Genomic DNA, 20,226 nt, shown 5'->3' with positions numbered 1-20,226 from the left:
TGAGAAACCAACACCCGGTTGGAGGTCCGGTTAGCCTTGGGCTGAGAAACCAACACCGGTTGACGGTCCGGGCAGTTTCGGCTGCGAAACCAACAACTAGTAGCTCTCTACTCCACTTGGGTAAGATGCCTGGGTGGACGCTGGGAGCAACGACAAGGCTCAACCAGGCTTCGGCTTGGGGGAGCACCGAAGATCCCTGACCCTTGCTGTGGCCTTCTGGCTCGGAGGGACGGGGTTGATTTTTGGGGACCCTCTCCTCACGGTGGGGTCCACACGAATCCTAGCCTTTGCACTGTTTTTGGTGTGACTTCGGTCATGCATTTTTTGTGGTGCTTTGGAAAGCTTCATTAAATCAAAAATCTGTTCTTATCAGTTTAATATCTGATACGTCCCCTATCTGGGGACCATATATTAAATGGATTTTTAGAACAGGGAGATGGAAAAAGAGCTTGCTCTGTCCACTCCACGCATTGACCTGGTATTGCAGTACCTCCAGGAACGGTGCACCCCTTCTTAACCCAGTTTCCAAAAGCAGAACTCAATTCACCTGATTCATATTAGCCCGATTTAATGAATTGGAAGAAAGCATACGTCTTCATATGCACCTCAATTTGGCCCATTCACTTTTCACACTTCCTCCTTTTGTTTTTTATCTTTCACACTTTTGACTTTCTTTATTCATCCAAATAGCAAACTCATCACCACTCAACCTGACCAACTCGGCTATGTCCCCGTGCTGCAGTTCTCTGTCTTATCTAGATCATTTGCAATTGAATGGAATAGATCCCTTTTGGACAAAGTGGATTCACCTGCTGCTGCAGTGACCACAGGTGTGATAACATCTAGAATTGGCATCTGGTGCGATCTCTCCGCTTCCACTCCAAAGAAAGTTACCTGTTTATTCCTATCATGCATTGGTTTTTGGGGTTTTCTTTGAGTAATGATGATCTCTTTAGTAGTCTGTTGGCGCCCTCTCCTGGAGGAATAGTTTGCTTGCTCTTGGACATTCTAAAAGAGAGGTCATGATAGACATTGAGCTTCTGAGCTCAATTGGGGACAGTCATGGGTGATGAATGTTTGCAACCTACTGCGAAGCCTCATACCGCAATATAAGGAACGTCAAATACTAAGAAAGGGCGGCCTATGAAAGAATTACTACTTTCAATAAGTACACTTAAACGGCTAATTGGGAATAGAAAAACTGTAAAAAGCCCTCTGAGAAAGCCCCCCTCTAACCTTTGATAGTAAGCTTTTCTGTAGTCTGCCTGTTGATGTATTTTCCGTTTGAACTGTGCACAACATGAAGAGACGGAACACTGGCGGCTTGTCACAATGCCCCCCGATGACATCACAATAGCGCTGCTGCCTAGAAAACAAGCTGCGCAGAAGAAGTTGTTCTTTGGGTGGGAGGGTGGGCTAGTGGAAGGAGGGGGCAATCTCTTTTTTTCCCGGGTGGTAGGGGGATGACAGGAGAAGGGAAGCGGGTGGTGAGAAAGGTACAGAGGGCAGGGTTTGGGGGCTGGGAAGGAAAGGGAAAAGATTAGGGTTTGGGGATGATGAAAGGGCTTTCTACGGGTAAGGATGGCAAAGGGTGGCAGTGACGGAAAGTCAGGCAACCTGTCCTGTCCGTCTTTTTGTATCGTGAATTGGAAAGACTGCAAGGGGGAGGGGAGTTGCTTGCGCCCTAAAGGAGGAGTTATTCAGATTCATTGCAGTGGGCGGCGGCTGCAAAACGCACCATTCTTCTTGTTTTGGCTCTGCAAAGCAGCCTTTTCAAGGGTTGGCTTGGGTGACAAAATGTCTTGTGTAGGCGTGGGTTTGTCTCCCTCTCGCTCTCTCTCCCTAAGATGTGTCCGGCATAGGCCAGGGTGCCACTCGAGGCCCAAACCAATTCTGGTTATCGCTTCTCGGCCTTTTGGCTAAGATCAAGTGTAGTATCTGTGAGGCTCGGCAGATGCAATGCACACTGGAAGGTTGCGCTTGCTAGTACTCTTGATGTATAGTATATTCATCTAGAGGAAAACATGGCTCTACCAGGATCGAGGCTATTAGACTGAGTAAGTGTGGGGGCTATGGTGCAATGTGCCCCAGGACTGACGACCCTGGAGTGAGTCTGAGCTTGCTGGCTTGGGACCCCGGCGAGCCTTGGGCTCTGTAGCACACCGTACCTTGCCCTTTCATACTTTCTGAGCATATTGCTCTATCCCGGCCTTCTGGCTAGGAAGGGAAATTTTTATAATCATGGTCGGAGGTCCGTTCAGCTTTGGGCTGAGAAACCAACACCCGGTTGGAGGTCCGGGTCAGCTTCGGCTGAGAAACCAACACCCGGTTGGAGGTCTGGGTCAGCTTCGGCTGAGAAACCAACACCCGGTTGGAGGTCCGGCTCAGCTTCGGCTGAGAAACCAACACCCGGTTGGAGGTCCGGTTAGCCTTGGGCTGAGAAACCAACACCGGTTGACGGTCCGGGCAGTTTCGGCTGCGAAACCAACAACTAGTAGCTCTCTACTCCACTTGGGTAAGATGCCTGGGTGGACGCTGGGAGCAACGACAAGGCTCAACCAGGCTTCGGCTTGGGGGAGCACCGAAGATCCCTGACCCTTGCTGTGGCCTTCTGGCTCGGAGGGACGGGGTTGATTTTTGGGGACCCTCTCCTCACGGAGGGGTCCACACGAATCCTAGCCTTTGCACTGTTTTTGGTGTGACTTCGGTCATGCATTTTTTGCGGTGCTTTGGAAAGCTTCATTAAATCAAAAATCTGTTCTTATCAGTTTAATATCTGATACGTCCCCTATCTGGGGACCATATATTAAATGGATTTTTAGAACAGGGAGATGGAAAAAGAGCTTGCTCTGTCCACTCCACGCATTGACCTGGTATTGCAGTACCTCCAGGAACGGTGCACCCCTTCTTAACCCAGTTTCCAAAAGCAGAACTCAATTCACCTGATTCATATTAGCCCGATTTAATGAATTGGAAGAAAGCATACGTCTTCATATGCACCTCAATTTGGCCCATTCACTTTTCACACTTCCTCCTTTTGTTTTTTATCTTTCACACTTTTGACTTTCTTTATTCATCCAAATAGCAAACTCATCACCACTCAACCTGACCAACTCGGCTATGTCCCCGTGCTGCAGTTCTCTGTCTTATCTAGATCATTTGCAATTGAATGGAATAGATCCCTTTTGGACAAAGTGGATTCACCTGCTGCTGCAGTGACCACAGGTGTGATAACATCTAGAATTGGCATCTGGTGCGATCTCTCCGCTTCCACTCCAAAGAAAGTTACCTGTTTATTCCTATCATGCATTGGTTTTTGGGGTTTTCTTTGAGTAATGATGATCTCTTTAGTAGTCTGTTGGCGCCCTCTCCTGGAGGAATAGTTTGCTTGCTCTTGGACATTCTAAAAGAGAGGTCATGATAGACATTGAGCTTCTGAGCTCAATTGGGGACAGTCATGGGTGATGAATGTTTGCAACCTACTGCGAAGCCTCATACCGCAATATAAGGAACGTCAAATACTAAGAAAGGGCGGCCTATGAAAGAATTACTACTTTCAATAAGTACACTTAAACGGCTAATTGGGAATAGAAAAACTGTAAAAAGCCCTCTGAGAAAGCCCCCCTCTAACCTTTGATAGTAAGCTTTTCTGTAGTCTGCCTGTTGATGTATTTTCCGTTTGAACTGTGCACAACATGAAGAGACGGAACACTGGCGGCTTGTCACAATGCCCCCCGATGACATCACAATAGCGCTGCTGCCTAGAAAACAAGCTGCGCAGAAGAAGTTGTTCTTTGGGTGGGAGGGTGGGCTAGTGGAAGGAGGGGGCAATCTCTTTTTTTCCCGGGTGGTAGGGGGATGACAGGAGAAGGGAAGCGGGTGGTGAGAAAGGTACAGAGGGCAGGGTTTGGGGGCTGGGAAGGAAAGGGAAAAGATTAGGGTTTGGGGATGATGAAAGGGCTTTCTACGGGTAAGGATGGCAAAGGGTGGCAGTGACGGAAAGTCAGGCAACCTGTCCTGTCCGTCTTTTTGTATCGTGAATTGGAAAGACTGCAAGGGGGAGGGGAGTTGCTTGCGCCCTAAAGGAGGAGTTATTCAGATTCATTGCAGTGGGCGGCGGCTGCAAAACGCACCATTCTTCTTGTTTTGGCTCTGCAAAGCAGCCTTTTCAAGGGTTGGCTTGGGTGACAAAATGTCTTGTGTAGGCGTGGGTTTGTCTCCCTCTCGCTCTCTCTCCCTAAGATGTGTCCGGCATAGGCCAGGGTGCCACTCGAGGCCCAAACCAATTCTGGTTATCGCTTCTCGGCCTTTTGGCTAAGATCAAGTGTAGTATCTGTTCTTATCAGTTTAATATCTGATACGTCCCCTATCTGGGGACCATATATTAAATGGATTTTTAGAACAGGGAGATGGAAAAAGAGCTTGCTCTGTCCACTCCACGCATTGACCTGGTATTGCAGTACCTCCAGGAACGGTGCACCCCTTCTTAACCCAGTTTCCAAAAGCAGAACTCAATTCACCTGATTCATATTAGCCCGATTTAATGAATTGGAAGAAAGCATACGTCTTCATATGCACCTCAATTTGGCCCATTCACTTTTCACACTTCCTCCTTTTGTTTTTTATCTTTCACACTTTTGACTTTCTTTATTCATCCAAATAGCAAACTCATCACCACTCAACCTGACCAACTCGGCTATGTCCCCGTGCTGCAGTTCTCTGTCTTATCTAGATCATTTGCAATTGAATGGAATAGATCCCTTTTGGACAAAGTGGATTCACCTGCTGCTGCAGTGACCACAGGTGTGATAACATCTAGAATTGGCATCTGGTGCGATCTCTCCGCTTCCACTCCAAAGAAAGTTACCTGTTTATTCCTATCATGCATTGGTTTTTGGGGTTTTCTTTGAGTAATGATGATCTCTTTAGTAGTCTGTTGGCGCCCTCTCCTGGAGGAATAGTTTGCTTGCTCTTGGACATTCTAAAAGAGAGGTCATGATAGACATTGAGCTTCTGAGCTCAATTGGGGACAGTCATGGGTGATGAATGTTTGCAACCTACTGCGAAGCCTCATACCGCAATATAAGGAACGTCAAATACTAAGAAAGGGCGGCCTATGAAAGAATTACTACTTTCAATAAGTACACTTAAACGGCTAATTGGGAATAGAAAAACTGTAAAAAGCCCTCTGAGAAAGCCCCCCTCTAACCTTTGATAGTAAGCTTTTCTGTAGTCTGCCTGTTGATGTATTTTCCGTTTGAACTGTGCACAACATGAAGAGACGGAACACTGGCGGCTTGTCACAATGCCCCCCGATGACATCACAATAGCGCTGCTGCCTAGAAAACAAGCTGCGCAGAAGAAGTTGTTCTTTGGGTGGGAGGGTGGGCTAGTGGAAGGAGGGGGCAATCTCTTTTTTTCCCGGGTGGTAGGGGGATGACAGGAGAAGGGAAGCGGGTGGTGAGAAAGGTACAGAGGGCAGGGTTTGGGGGCTGGGAAGGAAAGGGAAAAGATTAGGGTTTGGGGATGATGAAAGGGCTTTCTACGGGTAAGGATGGCAAAGGGTGGCAGTGACGGAAAGTCAGGCAACCTGTCCTGTCCGTCTTTTTGTATCGTGAATTGGAAAGACTGCAAGGGGGAGGGGAGTTGCTTGCGCCCTAAAGGAGGAGTTATTCAGATTCATTGCAGTGGGCGGCGGCTGCAAAACGCACCATTCTTCTTGTTTTGGCTCTGCAAAGCAGCCTTTTCAAGGGTTGGCTTGGGTGACAAAATGTCTTGTGTAGGCGTGGGTTTGTCTCCCTCTCGCTCTCTCTCCCTAAGATGTGTCCGGCATAGGCCAGGGTGCCACTCGAGGCCCAAACCAATTCTGGTTATCGCTTCTCGGCCTTTTGGCTAAGATCAAGTGTAGTGTTGTTCGAAGAGGTGGTTTAAGCTCCAGGCCACCTTAGTACAATGATACAATGCACACTGGAAGGTTGCGCTTGCTAGTACTCTGGGTGGATAGTATATTCATCTAGAGGAAAACATGGCCCTACCAGGATCGAGGCTATTAGACTGAGTAAGGGTGGGGGGCTATGGTACAACGTGCCCCAGGACTGACGACCCTGGAGTGAGTCTGAGCTTGCTGGCTTGGGACCCCGGCAAGCCTTGGGCTCTGTAGCACACCGTACCTTGCCTTTTCATACTTTTTGAGCATATTACCCTATCCCGGCCTTCTGGCTAGGAAGGGAAATTTTTATAATCCCGGTCGGAGGTCTGGTCAGCTTTGGGCTGAGAAACCAACACCCGGTTGGAGGTCTGGGTCAGCTTCGGCTGAGAAACCAACACCCGGTTGGAGGTCTGGGTCAGCTTCGGCTGAGAAACCAACACCCGGTTGGAGGTCCGGTTAGCCTTGGGCTGAGAAACCAACACCGGTTGACGGTCCGGGCAGTTTCGGCTGCGAAACCAACAACTAGTAGCTCTCTACTCCACTTGGGTAAGATGCCTGGGTGGACGCTGGGAGCAACGACAAGGCTCAACCATGCTTCGGCTTGGGGGAGCACCGAAGATCCCTGACCCTTGCTGTGGCCTTCTGGCTCGGAGGGACGGGGTTGATTTTTGGGGACCCTCTCCTCACGGTGGGGTCCACACGAATCCTAGCCTTTGCACTGTTTTTGGTGTGACTTCGGTCATGCATTTTTTGTGGTGCTTTGGAAAGCTTCATTAAATCAAAAAATCTGTTCTTATCAGTTTAATATCTGATACGTCCCCTATCTGGGGACCATATATTAAATGGATTTTTAGAACAGGGAGATGGAAAAAGAGCTTGCTCTGTCCACTCCACGCATTGACCTGGTATTGCAGTACCTCCAGGAACGGTGCACCCCTTCTTAACCCAGTTTCCAAAAGCAGAACTCAATTCACCTGATTCATATTAGCCCGATTTAATGAATTGGAAGAAAGCATACGTCTTCATATGCACCTCAATTTGGCCCATTCACTTTTCACACTTCCTCCTTTTGTTTTTTATCTTTCACACTTTTGACTTTCTTTATTCATCCAAATAGCAAACTCATCACCACTCAACCTGACCAACTCGGCTATGTCCCCGTGCTGCAGTTCTCTGTCTTATCTAGATCATTTGCAATTGAATGGAATAGATCCCTTTTGGACAAAGTGGATTCACCTGCTGCTGCAGTGACCACAGGTGTGATAACATCTAGAATTGGCATCTGGTGCGATCTCTCCGCTTCCACTCCAAAGAAAGTTACCTGTTTATTCCTATCATGCATTGGTTTTTGGGGTTTTCTTTGAGTAATGATGATCTCTTTAGTAGTCTGTTGGCGCCCTCTCCTGGAGGAATAGTTTGCTTGCTCTTGGACATTCTAAAAGAGAGGTCATGATAGACATTGAGCTTCTGAGCTCAATTGGGGACAGTCATGGGTGATGAATGTTTGCAACCTACTGCGAAGCCTCATACCGCAATATAAGGAACGTCAAATACTAAGAAAGGGCGGCCTATGAAAGAATTACTACTTTCAATAAGTACACTTAAACGGCTAATTGGGAATAGAAAAACTGTAAAAAGCCCTCTGAGAAAGCCCCCCTCTAACCTTTGATAGTAAGCTTTTCTGTAGTCTGCCTGTTGATGTATTTTCCGTTTGAACTGTGCACAACATGAAGAGACGGAACACTGGCGGCTTGTCACAATGCCCCCCGATGACATCACAATAGCGCTGCTGCCTAGAAAACAAGCTGCGCAGAAGAAGTTGTTCTTTGGGTGGGAGGGTGGGCTAGTGGAAGGAGGGGGCAATCTCTTTTTTTCCCGGGTGGTAGGGGGATGACAGGAGAAGGGAAGCGGGTGGTGAGAAAGGTACAGAGGGCAGGGTTTGGGGGCTGGGAAGGAAAGGGAAAAGATTAGGGTTTGGGGATGATGAAAGGGCTTTCTACGGGTAAGGATGGCAAAGGGTGGCAGTGACGGAAAGTCAGGCAACCTGTCCTGTCCGTCTTTTTGTATCGTGAATTGGAAAGACTGCAAGGGGGAGGGGAGTTGCTTGCGCCCTAAAGGAGGAGTTATTCAGATTCATTGCAGTGGGCGGCGGCTGCAAAACGCACCATTCTTCTTGTTTTGGCTCTGCAAAGCAGCCTTTTCAAGGGTTGGCTTGGGTGACAAAATGTCTTGTGTAGGCGTGGGTTTGTCTCCCTCTCGCTCTCTCTCCCTAAGATGTGTCCGGCATAGGCCAGGGTGCCACTCGAGGCCCAAACCAATTCTGGTTATCGCTTCTCGGCCTTTTGGCTAAGATCAAGTGTAGTATCTGTTCTTATCAGTTTAATATCTGATACGTCCCCTATCTGGGGACCATATATTAAATGGATTTTTAGAACAGGGAGATGGAAAAAGAGCTTGCTCTGTCCACTCCACGCATTGACCTGGTATTGCAGTACCTCCAGGAACGGTGCACCCCTTCTTAACCCAGTTTCCAAAAGCAGAACTCAATTCACCTGATTCATATTAGCCCGATTTAATGAATTGGAAGAAAGCATACGTCTTCATATGCACCTCAATTTGGCCCATTCACTTTTCACACTTCCTCCTTTTGTTTTTTATCTTTCACACTTTTGACTTTCTTTATTCATCCAAATAGCAAACTCATCACCACTCAACCTGACCAACTCGGCTATGTCCCCGTGCTGCAGTTCTCTGTCTTATCTAGATCATTTGCAATTGAATGGAATAGATCCCTTTTGGACAAAGTGGATTCACCTGCTGCTGCAGTGACCACAGGTGTGATAACATCTAGAATTGGCATCTGGTGCGATCTCTCCGCTTCCACTCCAAAGAAAGTTACCTGTTTATTCCTATCATGCATTGGTTTTTGGGGTTTTCTTTGAGTAATGATGATCTCTTTAGTAGTCTGTTGGCGCCCTCTCCTGGAGGAATAGTTTGCTTGCTCTTGGACATTCTAAAAGAGAGGTCATGATAGACATTGAGCTTCTGAGCTCAATTGGGGACAGTCATGGGTGATGAATGTTTGCAACCTACTGCGAAGCCTCATACCGCAATATAAGGAACGTCAAATACTAAGAAAGGGCGGCCTATGAAAGAATTACTACTTTCAATAAGTACACTTAAACGGCTAATTGGGAATAGAAAAACTGTAAAAAGCCCTCTGAGAAAGCCCCCCTCTAACCTTTGATAGTAAGCTTTTCTGTAGTCTGCCTGTTGATGTATTTTCCGTTTGAACTGTGCACAACATGAAGAGACGGAACACTGGCGGCTTGTCACAATGCCCCCCGATGACATCACAATAGCGCTGCTGCCTAGAAAACAAGCTGCGCAGAAGAAGTTGTTCTTTGGGTGGGAGGGTGGGCTAGTGGAAGGAGGGGGCAATCTCTTTTTTTCCCGGGTGGTAGGGGGATGACAGGAGAAGGGAAGCGGGTGGTGAGAAAGGTACAGAGGGCAGGGTTTGGGGGCTGGGAAGGAAAGGGAAAAGATTAGGGTTTGGGGATGATGAAAGGGCTTTCTACGGGTAAGGATGGCAAAGGGTGGCAGTGACGGAAAGTCAGGCAACCTGTCCTGTCCGTCTTTTTGTATCGTGAATTGGAAAGACTGCAAGGGGGAGGGGAGTTGCTTGCGCCCTAAAGGAGGAGTTATTCAGATTCATTGCAGTGGGCGGCGGCTGCAAAACGCACCATTCTTCTTGTTTTGGCTCTGCAAAGCAGCCTTTTCAAGGGTTGGCTTGGGTGACAAAATGTCTTGTGTAGGCGTGGGTTTGTCTCCCTCTCGCTCTCTCTCCCTAAGATGTGTCCGGCATAGGCCAGGGTGCCACTCGAGGCCCAAACCAATTCTGGTTATCGCTTCTCGGCCTTTTGGGTAAGATCAAGTGTAGTGTTGTTCGAAGAGGTGGTTTAAGCTCCAGGCCACCTTAGTACAATGATACAATGCACACTGGAAGGTTGCGCTTGCTAGTACTCTGGGTGGATAGTATATTCATCTAGAGGAAAACATGGCCCTACCAGGATCGAGGCTATTAGACTGAGTAAGGGTGGGGGGCTATGGTACAACGTGCCCCAGGACTGACGACCCTGGAGTGAGTCTGAGCTTGCTGGCTTGGGACCCCGGCAAGCCTTGGGCTCTGTAGCACACCGTACCTTGCCTTTTCATACTTTTTGAGCATATTACCCTATCCCGGCCTTCTGGCTAGGAAGGGAAATTTTTATAATCCCGGTCGGAGGTCTGGTCAGCTTTGGGCTGAGAAACTAACACCCGGTTGGAGGTCTGGGTCAGCTTCGGCTGAGAAACCAACACCCGGTTGGAGGTCTGGGTCAGCTTCGGCTGAGAAACCAACACCCGGTTGGAGGTCCGGTTAGCCTTGGGCTGAGAAACCAACACCGGTTGACGGTCCGGGCAGTTTCGGCTGCGAAACCAACAACTAGTAGCTCTCTACTCCACTTGGGTAAGATGCCTGGGTGGACGCTGGGAGCAACGACAAGGCTCAACCAGGCTTCGGCTTGGGAGAGCACCGAAGATCCCTGACCCTTGCTGTGGCCTTCTGGCTCGGAGGGACGGGGTTGATTTTTGGGGACCCTCTCCTCACGGTGGGGTCCACACGAATCCTAGCCTTTGCACTGTTTTTGGTGTGACTTCGGTCATGCATTTTTTGTGGTGCTTTGGAAAGCTTCATTAAATCAAAAATCTGTTCTTATCAGTTTAATATCTGATACGTCCCCTATCTGGGGACCATATATTAAATGGATTTTTAGAACAGGGAGATGGAAAAAGAGCTTGCTCTGTCCACTCCACGCATTGACCTGGTATTGCAGTACCTCCAGGAACGGTGCACCCCTTCTTAACCCAGTTTCCAAAAGCAGAACTCAATTCACCTGATTCATATTAGCCCGATTTAATGAATTGGAAGAAAGCATACGTCTTCATATGCACCTCAATTTGGCCCATTCACTTTTCACACTTCCTCCTTTTGTTTTTTATCTTTCACACTTTTGACTTTCTTTATTCATCCAAATAGCAAACTCATCACCACTCAACCTGACCAACTCGGCTATGTCCCCGTGCTGCAGTTCTCTGTCTTATCTAGATCATTTGCAATTGAATGGAATAGATCCCTTTTGGACAAAGTGGATTCACCTGCTGCTGCAGTGACCACAGGTGTGATAACATCTAGAATTGGCATCTGGTGCGATCTCTCCGCTTCCACTCCAAAGAAAGTTACCTGTTTATTCCTATCATGCATTGGTTTTTGGGGTTTTCTTTGAGTAATGATGATCTCTTTAGTAGTCTGTTGGCGCCCTCTCCTGGAGGAATAGTTTGCTTGCTCTTGGACATTCTAAAAGAGAGGTCATGATAGACATTGAGCTTCTGAGCTCAATTGGGGACAGTCATGGGTGATGAATGTTTGCAACCTACTGCGAAGCCTCATACCGCAATATAAGGAACGTCAAATACTAAGAAAGGGCGGCCTATGAAAGAATTACTACTTTCAATAAGTACACTTAAACGGCTAATTGGGAATAGAAAAACTGTAAAAAGCCCTCTGAGAAAGCCCCCCTCTAACCTTTGATAGTAAGCTTTTCTGTAGTCTGCCTGTTGATGTATTTTCCGTTTGAACTGTGCACAACATGAAGAGACGGAACACTGGCGGCTTGTCACAATGCCCCCCGATGACATCACAATAGCGCTGCTGCCTAGAAAACAAGCTGCGCAGAAGAAGTTGTTCTTTGGGTGGGAGGGTGGGCTAGTGGAAGGAGGGGGCAATCTCTTTTTTTCCCGGGTGGTAGGGGGATGACAGGAGAAGGGAAGCGGGTGGTGAGAAAGGTACAGAGGGCAGGGTTTGGGGGCTGGGAAGGAAAGGGAAAAGATTAGGGTTTGGGGATGATGAAAGGGCTTTCTACGGGTAAGGATGGCAAAGGGTGGCAGTGACGGAAAGTCAGGCAACCTGTCCTGTCCGTCTTTTTGTATCGTGAATTGGAAAGACTGCAAGGGGGAGGGGAGTTGCTTGCGCCCTAAAGGAGGAGTTATTCAGATTCATTGCAGTGGGCGGCGGCTGCAAAACGCACCATTCTTCTTGTTTTGGCTCTGCAAAGCAGCCTTTTCAAGGGTTGGCTTGGGTGACAAAATGTCTTGTGTAGGCGTGGGTTTGTCTCCCTCTCGCTCTCTCTCCCTAAGATGTGTCCGGCATAGGCCAGGGTGCCACTCGAGGCCCAAACCAATTCTGGTTATCGCTTCTCGGCCTTTTGGCTAAGATCAAGTGTAGTATCTGTTCTTATCAGTTTAATATCTGATACGTCCCCTATCTGGGGACCATATATTAAATGGATTTTTAGAACAGGGAGATGGAAAAAGAGCTTGCTCTGTCCACTCCACGCATTGACCTGGTATTGCAGTACCTCCAGGAACGGTGCACCCCTTCTTAACCCAGTTTCCAAAAGCAGAACTCAATTCACCTGATTCATATTAGCCCGATTTAATGAATTGGAAGAAAGCATACGTCTTCATATGCACCTCAATTTGGCCCATTCACTTTTCACACTTCCTCCTTTTGTTTTTTATCTTTCACACTTTTGACTTTCTTTATTCATCCAAATAGCAAACTCATCACCACTCAACCTGACCAACTCGGCTATGTCCCCGTGCTGCAGTTCTCTGTCTTATCTAGATCATTTGCAATTGAATGGAATAGATCCCTTTTGGACAAAGTGGATTCACCTGCTGCTGCAGTGACCACAGGTGTGATAACATCTAGAATTGGCATCTGGTGCGATCTCTCCGCTTCCACTCCAAAGAAAGTTACCTGTTTATTCCTATCATGCATTGGTTTTTGGGGTTTTCTTTGAGTAATGATGATCTCTTTAGTAGTCTGTTGGCGCCCTCTCCTGGAGGAATAGTTTGCTTGCTCTTGGACATTCTAAAAGAGAGGTCATGATAGACATTGAGCTTCTGAGCTCAATTGGGGACAGTCATGGGTGATGAATGTTTGCAACCTACTGCGAAGCCTCATACCGCAATATAAGGAACGTCAAATACTAAGAAAGGGCGGCCCATGAAAGAATTACTACTTTCAATAAGTACACTTAAACGGCTAATTGGGAATAGAAAAACTGTAAAAAGCCCTCTGAGAAAGCCCCCCTCTAACCTTTGATAGTAAGCTTTTCTGTAGTCTGCCTGTTGATGTATTTTCCGTTTGAACTGTGCACAACATGAAGAGACGGAACACTGGCGGCTTGTCACAATGCCCCCCGATGACATCACAATAGCGCTGCTGCCTAGAAAACAAGCTGCGCAGAAGAAGTTGTTCTTTGGGTGGGAGGGTGGGCTAGTGGAAGGAGGGGGCAATCTCTTTTTTTCCCGGGTGGTAGGGGGATGACAGGAGAAGGGAAGCGGGTGGTGAGAAAGGTACAGAGGGCAGGGTTTGGGGGCTGGGAAGGAAAGGGAAAAGATTAGGGTTTGGGGATGATGAAAGGGCTTTCTACGGGTAAGGATGGCAAAGGGTGGCAGTGACGGAAAGTCAGGCAACCTGTCCTGTCCGTCTTTTTGTATCGTGAATTGGAAAGACTGCAAGGGGGAGGGGAGTTGCTTGCGCCCTAAAGGAGGAGTTATTCAGATTCATTGCAGTGGGCGGCGGCTGCAAAACGCACCATTCTTCTTGTTTTGGCTCTGCAAAGCAGCCTTTTCAAGGGTTGGCTTGGGTGACAAAATGTCTTGTGTAGGCGTGGGTTTGTCTCCCTCTCGCTCTCTCTCCCTAAGATGTGTCCGGCATAGGCCAGGGTGCCACTCGAGGCCCAAACCAATTCTGGTTATCGCTTCTCGGCCTTTTGGCTAAGATCAAGTGTAGTATCTGTTCTTATCAGTTTAATATCTGATACGTCCCCTATCTGGGGACCATATATTAAATGGATTTTTAGAACAGGGAGATGGAAAAAGAGCTTGCTCTGTCCACTCCACGCATTGACCTGGTATTGCAGTACCTCCAGGAACGGTGCACCCCTTCTTAACCCAGTTTCCAAAAGCAGAACTCAATTCACCTGATTCATATTAGCCCGATTTAATGAATTGGAAGAAAGCATACGTCTTCATATGCACCTCAATTTGGCCCATTCACTTTTCACACTTCCTCCTTTTGTTTTTTATCTTTCACACTTTTGACTTTCTTTATTCATCCAAATAGCAAACTCATCACCACTCAACCTGACCAACTCGGCTATGTCCCCGTGCTGCAGTTCTCTGTCTTATCTAGATCATTTGCAATTGAATGGAATAGATCCCTTTTGGACAAAGTGGATTCACCTGCTGCTGCAGTGACCACAGGTGTGATAACATCTAGAATTGGCATCTGGTGCGATCTCTCCGCTTCCACTCCAAAGAAAGTTACCTGTTTATTCCTATCATGCATTGGTTTTTGGGGTTTTCTTTGAGTAATGATGATCTCTTTAGTAGTCTGTTGGCGCCCTCTCCTGGAGGAATAGTTTGCTTGCTCTTGGACATTCTAAAAGAGAGGTCATGATAGACATTGAGCTTCTGAGCTCAATTGGGGACAGTCATGGGTGATGAATGTTTGCAACCTACTGCGAAGCCTCATACCGCAATATAAGGAACGTCAAATACTAAGAAAGGGCGGCCTATGAAAGAATTACTACTTTCAATAAGTACACTTAAACGGCTAATTGGGAATAGAAAAACTGTAAAAAGCCCTCTGAGAAAGCCCCCCTCTAACCTTTGATAGTAAGCTTTTCTGTAGTCTGCCTGTTGATGTATTTTCCGTTTGAACTGTGCACAACATGAAGAGACGGAACACTGGCGGCTTGTCACAATGCCCCCCGATGACATCACAATAGCGCTGCTGCCTAGAAAACAAGCTGCGCAGAAGAAGTTGTTCTTTGGGTGGGAGGGTGGGCTAGTGGAAGGAGGGGGCAATCTCTTTTTTTCCCGGGTGGTAGGGGGATGACAGGAGAAGGGAAGCGGGTGGTGAGAAAGGTACAGAGGGCAGGGTTTGGGGGCTGGGAAGGAAAGGGAAAAGATTAGGGTTTGGGGATGATGAAAGGGCTTTCTACGGGTAAGGATGGCAAAGGGTGGCAGTGACGGAAAGTCAGGCAACCTGTCCTGTCCGTCTTTTTGTATCGTGAATTGGAAAGACTGCAAGGGGGAGGGGAGTTGCTTGCGCCCTAAAGGAGGAGTTATTCAGATTCATTGCAGTGGGCGGCGGCTGCAAAACGCACCATTCTTCTTGTTTTGGCTCTGCAAAGCAGCCTTTTCAAGGGTTGGCTTGGGTGACAAAATGTCTTGTGTAGGCGTGGGTTTGTCTCCCTCTCGCTCTCTCTCCCTAAGATGTGTCCGGCATAGGCCAGGGTGCCACTCGAGGCCCAAACCAATTCTGGTTATCGCTTCTCGGCCTTTTGGCTAAGATCAAGTGTAGTGTTGTTCGAAGAGGTGGTTTAAGCTCCAGGCCACCTTAGTACAATGATACAATGCACACTGGAAGGTTGCGCTTGCTAGTACTCTGGGTGGATAGTATATTCATCTAGTGGAAAACATGGCCCTACCAGGATCGAGGCTATTAGACTGAGTAAGGATGGGGGGCTATGGTACAACGTGCCCCAGGACTGACGACCCTGGAGTGAGTCTGAGCTTGCTGGCTTGGGACCCCGGCAAGCCTTGGGCTCTGTAGCACACCGTACCTTGCCTTTTCATACTTTTTGAGCATATTACCCTATCCCGGCCATCTGGCTAGGAAGGGAAATTTTTATAATCCCGGTCGGAGGTCCGGTCAGCTTTGGGCTGAGAAACCAACACCCGGTTGGAGGTCCGGGTCAGCTTTGGCTGAGAAACCAACACCCGGTTGGAGGTCCGGTTAGCCTTGGGCTGAGAAACCAACACCCGGTTGGAGGTCCGGTCAGCCTTGGGCTGAGAAACCAACACCCGGTTGGAGGTCCGGTCAGCCTTGGGCTGAGAAACCAACACCGGTTGACGGTCCGGGCAGTCTCGGCTGCGAAACCAACGACTAGTAGCTCCCTACTCCACTTGGGTAAGATGCCTCGGTGGACGCTGGGAGCAACAACAAGGCTCAACCAGGCTTCGGCTTGGGGGAGCACCGAAGATCCCTGACCCTCGCTGTGGCCTTCTGGCTCGGAGGGACGGGGTTGATTTTTGGGGATCCTCTTCTCACGGAGGGGTCCACACGAATCCTAGCCTTTGCACTGTTTTTGGTGTGATTTCGGTCATGCATTTTTGCGGTGCTTTGGAAAGCTTCATTAAATCAAAATCTGTTCTTATCAGTTTAATATCTGATACGTCCCCTATCTGGGGACCATATATTAAATGGATTTTTAGAACAGGGAGATGGAAAAAGAGCTTGCTCTGTCCACTCCACGCATTGACCTGGTATTGCAGTACCTCCAGGAACGGTGCACCCCTTCTTAACCCAGTTTCCAAAAGCAGAACTCAATTCACCTGATTCATATTAGCCCGATTTAATGAATTGGAAGAAAGCATACGTCTTCATATGCACCTCAATTTGGCCCATTCACTTTTCACACTTCCTCCTTTTGTTTTTTATCTTTCACACTTTTGACTTTCTTTATTCATCCAAATAGCAAACTCATCACCACTCAACCTGACCAACTCGGCTATGTCCCCGTGCTGCAGTTCTCTGTCTTATCTAGATCATTTGCAATTGAATGGAATAGATCCCTTTTGGACAAAGTGGATTCACCTGCTGCTGCAGTGACCACAGGTGTGATAACATCTAGAATTGGCATCTGGTGCGATCTCTCCGCTTCCACTCCAAAGAAAGTTACCTGTTTATTCCTATCATGCATTGGTTTTTGGGGTTTTCTTTGAGTAATGATGATCTCTTTAGTAGTCTGTTGGCGCCCTCTCCTGGAGGAATAGTTTGCTTGCTCTTGGACATTCTAAAAGAGAGGTCATGATAGACATTGAGCTTCTGAGCTCAATTGGGGACAGTCATGGGTGATGAATGTTTGCAACCTACTGCGAAGCCTCATACCGCAATATAAGGAACGTCAAATACTAAGAAAGGGCGGCCTATGAAAGAATTACTACTTTCAATAAGTACACTTAAACGGCTAATTGGGAATAGAAAAACTGTAAAAAGCCCTCTGAGAAAGCCCCCCTCTAACCTTTGATAGTAAGCTTTTCTGTAGTCTGCCTGTTGATGTATTTTCCGTTTGAACTGTGCACAACATGAAGAGACGGAACACTGGCGGCTTGTCACAATGCCCCCCGATGACATCACAATAGCGCTGCTGCCTAGAAAACAAGCTGCGCAGAAGAAGTTGTTCTTTGGGTGGGAGGGTGGGCTAGTGGAAGGAGGGGGCAATCTCTTTTTTTCCCGGGTGGTAGGGGGATGACAGGAGAAGGGAAGCGGGTGGTGAGAAAGGTACAGAGGGCAGGGTTTGGGGGCTGGGAAGGAAAGGGAAAAGATTAGGGTTTGGGGATGATGAAAGGGCTTTCTACGGGTAAGGATGGCAAAGGGTGGCAGTGACGGAAAGTCAGGCAACCTGTCCTGTCCGTCTTTTTGTATCGTGAATTGGAAAGACTGCAAGGGGGAGGGGAGTTGCTTGCGCCCTAAAGGAGGAGTTATTCAGATTCATTGCAGTGGGCGGCGGCTGCAAAACGCACCATTCTTCTTGTTTTGGCTCTGCAAAGCAGCCTTTTCAAGGGTTGGCTTGGGTGACAAAATGTCTTGTGTAGGCGTGGGTTTGTCTCCCTCTCGCTCTCTCTCCCTAAGATGTGTCCGGCATAGGCCAGGGTGCCACTCGAGGCCCAAACCAATTCTGGTTATCGCTTCTCGGCCTTTTGGCTAAGATCAAGTGTAGTATCTGTTCTTATCAGTTTAATATCTGATACGTCCCCTATCTGGGGACCATATATTAAATGGATTTTTAGAACAGGGAGATGGAAAAAGAGCTTGCTCTGTCCACTCCACGCATTGACCTGGTATTGCAGTACCTCCAGGAACGGTGCACCCCTTCTTAACCCAGTTTCCAAAAGCAGAACTCAATTCACCTGATTCATATTAGCCCGATTTAATGAATTGGAAGAAAGCATACGTCTTCATATGCACCTCAATTTGGCCCATTCACTTTTCACACTTCCTCCTTTTGTTTTTTATCTTTCACACTTTTGACTTTCTTTATTCATCCAAATAGCAAACTCATCACCACTCAACCTGACCAACTCGGCTATGTCCCCGTGCTGCAGTTCTCTGTCTTATCTAGATCATTTGCAATTGAATGGAATAGATCCCTTTTGGACAAAGTGGATTCACCTGCTGCTGCAGTGACCACAGGTGTGATAACATCTAGAATTGGCATCTGGTGCGATCTCTCCGCTTCCACTCCAAAGAAAGTTACCTGTTTATTCCTATCATGCATTGGTTTTTGGGGTTTTCTTTGAGTAATGATGATCTCTTTAGTAGTCTGTTGGCGCCCTCTCCTGGAGGAATAGTTTGCTTGCTCTTGGACATTCTAAAAGAGAGGTCATGATAGACATTGAGCTTCTGAGCTCAATTGGGGACAGTCATGGGTGATGAATGTTTGCAACCTACTGCGAAGCCTCATACCGCAATATAAGGAACGTCAAATACTAAGAAAGGGCGGCCTATGAAAGAATTACTACTTTCAATAAGTACACTTAAACGGCTAATTGGGAATAGAAAAACTGTAAAAAGCCCTCTGAGAAAGCCCCCCTCTAACCTTTGATAGTAAGCTTTTCTGTAGTCTGCCTGTTGATGTATTTTCCGTTTGAACTGTGCACAACATGAAGAGACGGAACACTGGCGGCTTGTCACAATGCCCCCCGATGACATCACAATAGCGCTGCTGCCTAGAAAACAAGCTGCGCAGAAGAAGTTGTTCTTTGGGTGGGAGGGTGGGCTAGTGGAAGGAGGGGGCAATCTCTTTTTTTCCCGGGTGGTAGGGGGATGACAGGAGAAGGGAAGCGGGTGGTGAGAAAGGTACAGAGGGCAGGGTTTGGGGGCTGGGAAGGAAAGGGAAAAGATTAGGGTTTGGGGATGATGAAAGGGCTTTCTACGGGTAAGGATGGCAAAGGGTGGCAGTGACGGAAAGTCAGGCAACCTGTCCTGTCCGTCTTTTTGTATCGTGAATTGGAAAGACTGCAAGGGGGAGGGGAGTTGCTTGCGCCCTAAAGGAGGAGTTATTCAGATTCATTGCAGTGGGCGGCGGCTGCAAAACGCACCATTCTTCTTGTTTTGGCTCTGCAAAGCAGCCTTTTCAAGGGTTGGCTTGGGTGACAAAATGTCTTGTGTAGGCGTGGGTTTGTCTCCCTCTCGCTCTCTCTCCCTAAGATGTGTCCGGCATAGGCCAGGGTGCCACTCGAGGCCCAAACCAATTCTGGTTATCGCTTCTCGGCCTTTTGGCTAAGATCAAGTGTAGTATCTGTTCTTATCAGTTTAATATCTGATACGTCCCCTATCTGGGGACCATATATTAAATGGCTTTTTAGAACAGGGAGATGGAAAAAGAGCTTGCTCTGTCCACTCCACGCATTGACCTGGTATTGCAGTACCTCCAGGAACGGTGCACCCCTTCTTAACCCAGTTTCCAAAAGCAGAACTCAATTCACCTGATTCATATTAGCCCGATTTAATGAATTGGAAGAAAGCATACGTCTTCATATGCACCTCAATTTGGCCCATTCACTTTTCACACTTCCTCCTTTTGTTTTTTATCTTTCACACTTTTGACTTTCTTTATTCATCCAAATAGCAAACTCATCACCACTCAACCTGACCAACTCGGCTATGTCCCCGTGCTGCAGTTCTCTGTCTTATCTAGATCATTTGCAATTGAATGGAATAGATCCCTTTTGGACAAAGTGGATTCACCTGCTGCTGCAGTGACCACAGGTGTGATAACATCTAGAATTGGCATCTGGTGCGATCTCTCCGCTTCCACTCCAAAGAAAGTTACCTGTTTATTCCTATCATGCATTGGTTTTTGGGGTTTTCTTTGAGTAATGATGATCTCTTTAGTAGTCTGTTGGCGCCCTCTCCTGGAGGAATAGTTTGCTTGCTCTTGGACATTCTAAAAGAGAGGTCATGATAGACATTGAGCTTCTGAGCTCAATTGGGGACAGTCATGGGTGATGAATGTTTGCAACCTACTGCGAAGCCTCATACCGCAATATAAGGAACGTCAAATACTAAGAAAGGGCGGCCTATGAAAGAATTACTACTTTCAATAAGTACACTT

General features: G+C 47.6%; 11 non-coding genes and 1 pseudogene across 11 annotated transcripts; all 12 read left to right on the top strand.

Annotated features, from left to right (window-relative positions):
• Positions 1 to 319: 319 nt before the first annotated feature.
• Positions 320 to 512, top strand: LOC142286427 (U2 spliceosomal RNA). Its single transcript, XR_012747595.1, has one exon. It is a non-coding gene; the product is annotated as a U2 spliceosomal RNA (small nuclear RNA).
• A 1,387-nt stretch (positions 513 to 1,899) lies between these two features.
• On the top strand, positions 1,900 to 2,026 carry LOC142286439 (U2 spliceosomal RNA; annotated as a pseudogene).
• A 688-nt stretch (positions 2,027 to 2,714) lies between these two features.
• LOC142286429 (U2 spliceosomal RNA) lies at positions 2,715 to 2,907 on the top strand. Its single transcript, XR_012747597.1, has one exon. It is a non-coding gene; the product is annotated as a U2 spliceosomal RNA (small nuclear RNA).
• Positions 2,908 to 4,294: 1,387 nt separating this feature from the next.
• LOC142286412 (U2 spliceosomal RNA) lies at positions 4,295 to 4,485 on the top strand. Its single transcript, XR_012747581.1, has one exon. It is a non-coding gene; the product is annotated as a U2 spliceosomal RNA (small nuclear RNA).
• Positions 4,486 to 6,674: 2,189 nt separating this feature from the next.
• LOC142286433 (U2 spliceosomal RNA) lies at positions 6,675 to 6,868 on the top strand. The gene has a single exon (XR_012747600.1). It is a non-coding gene; the product is annotated as a U2 spliceosomal RNA (small nuclear RNA).
• Positions 6,869 to 8,255: 1,387 nt separating this feature from the next.
• LOC142286411 (U2 spliceosomal RNA) lies at positions 8,256 to 8,446 on the top strand. The gene has a single exon (XR_012747580.1). It is a non-coding gene; the product is annotated as a U2 spliceosomal RNA (small nuclear RNA).
• A 2,189-nt stretch (positions 8,447 to 10,635) lies between these two features.
• On the top strand, positions 10,636 to 10,828 carry LOC142286426 (U2 spliceosomal RNA). The gene has a single exon (XR_012747594.1). It is a non-coding gene; the product is annotated as a U2 spliceosomal RNA (small nuclear RNA).
• Positions 10,829 to 12,215: 1,387 nt separating this feature from the next.
• On the top strand, positions 12,216 to 12,406 carry LOC142286410 (U2 spliceosomal RNA). The gene has a single exon (XR_012747579.1). It is a non-coding gene; the product is annotated as a U2 spliceosomal RNA (small nuclear RNA).
• Positions 12,407 to 13,793: 1,387 nt separating this feature from the next.
• On the top strand, positions 13,794 to 13,984 carry LOC142286409 (U2 spliceosomal RNA). The gene has a single exon (XR_012747578.1). It is a non-coding gene; the product is annotated as a U2 spliceosomal RNA (small nuclear RNA).
• A 2,227-nt stretch (positions 13,985 to 16,211) lies between these two features.
• Positions 16,212 to 16,406, top strand: LOC142286434 (U2 spliceosomal RNA). Its single transcript, XR_012747601.1, has one exon. It is a non-coding gene; the product is annotated as a U2 spliceosomal RNA (small nuclear RNA).
• Positions 16,407 to 17,793: 1,387 nt separating this feature from the next.
• LOC142286408 (U2 spliceosomal RNA) lies at positions 17,794 to 17,984 on the top strand. Its single transcript, XR_012747577.1, has one exon. It is a non-coding gene; the product is annotated as a U2 spliceosomal RNA (small nuclear RNA).
• Positions 17,985 to 19,371: 1,387 nt separating this feature from the next.
• On the top strand, positions 19,372 to 19,562 carry LOC142286421 (U2 spliceosomal RNA). The gene has a single exon (XR_012747589.1). It is a non-coding gene; the product is annotated as a U2 spliceosomal RNA (small nuclear RNA).
• Positions 19,563 to 20,226: the final 664 nt, after the last annotated feature.

Source organism: Anomaloglossus baeobatrachus, unplaced genomic scaffold (genome assembly GCF_048569485.1).
Source record: "Anomaloglossus baeobatrachus isolate aAnoBae1 unplaced genomic scaffold, aAnoBae1.hap1 Scaffold_658, whole genome shotgun sequence".
Taxonomy (NCBI): Eukaryota; Metazoa; Chordata; class Amphibia; order Anura; family Aromobatidae; genus Anomaloglossus; species Anomaloglossus baeobatrachus.
This window is presented reverse-complemented; position numbering and strand designations above follow the sequence as displayed.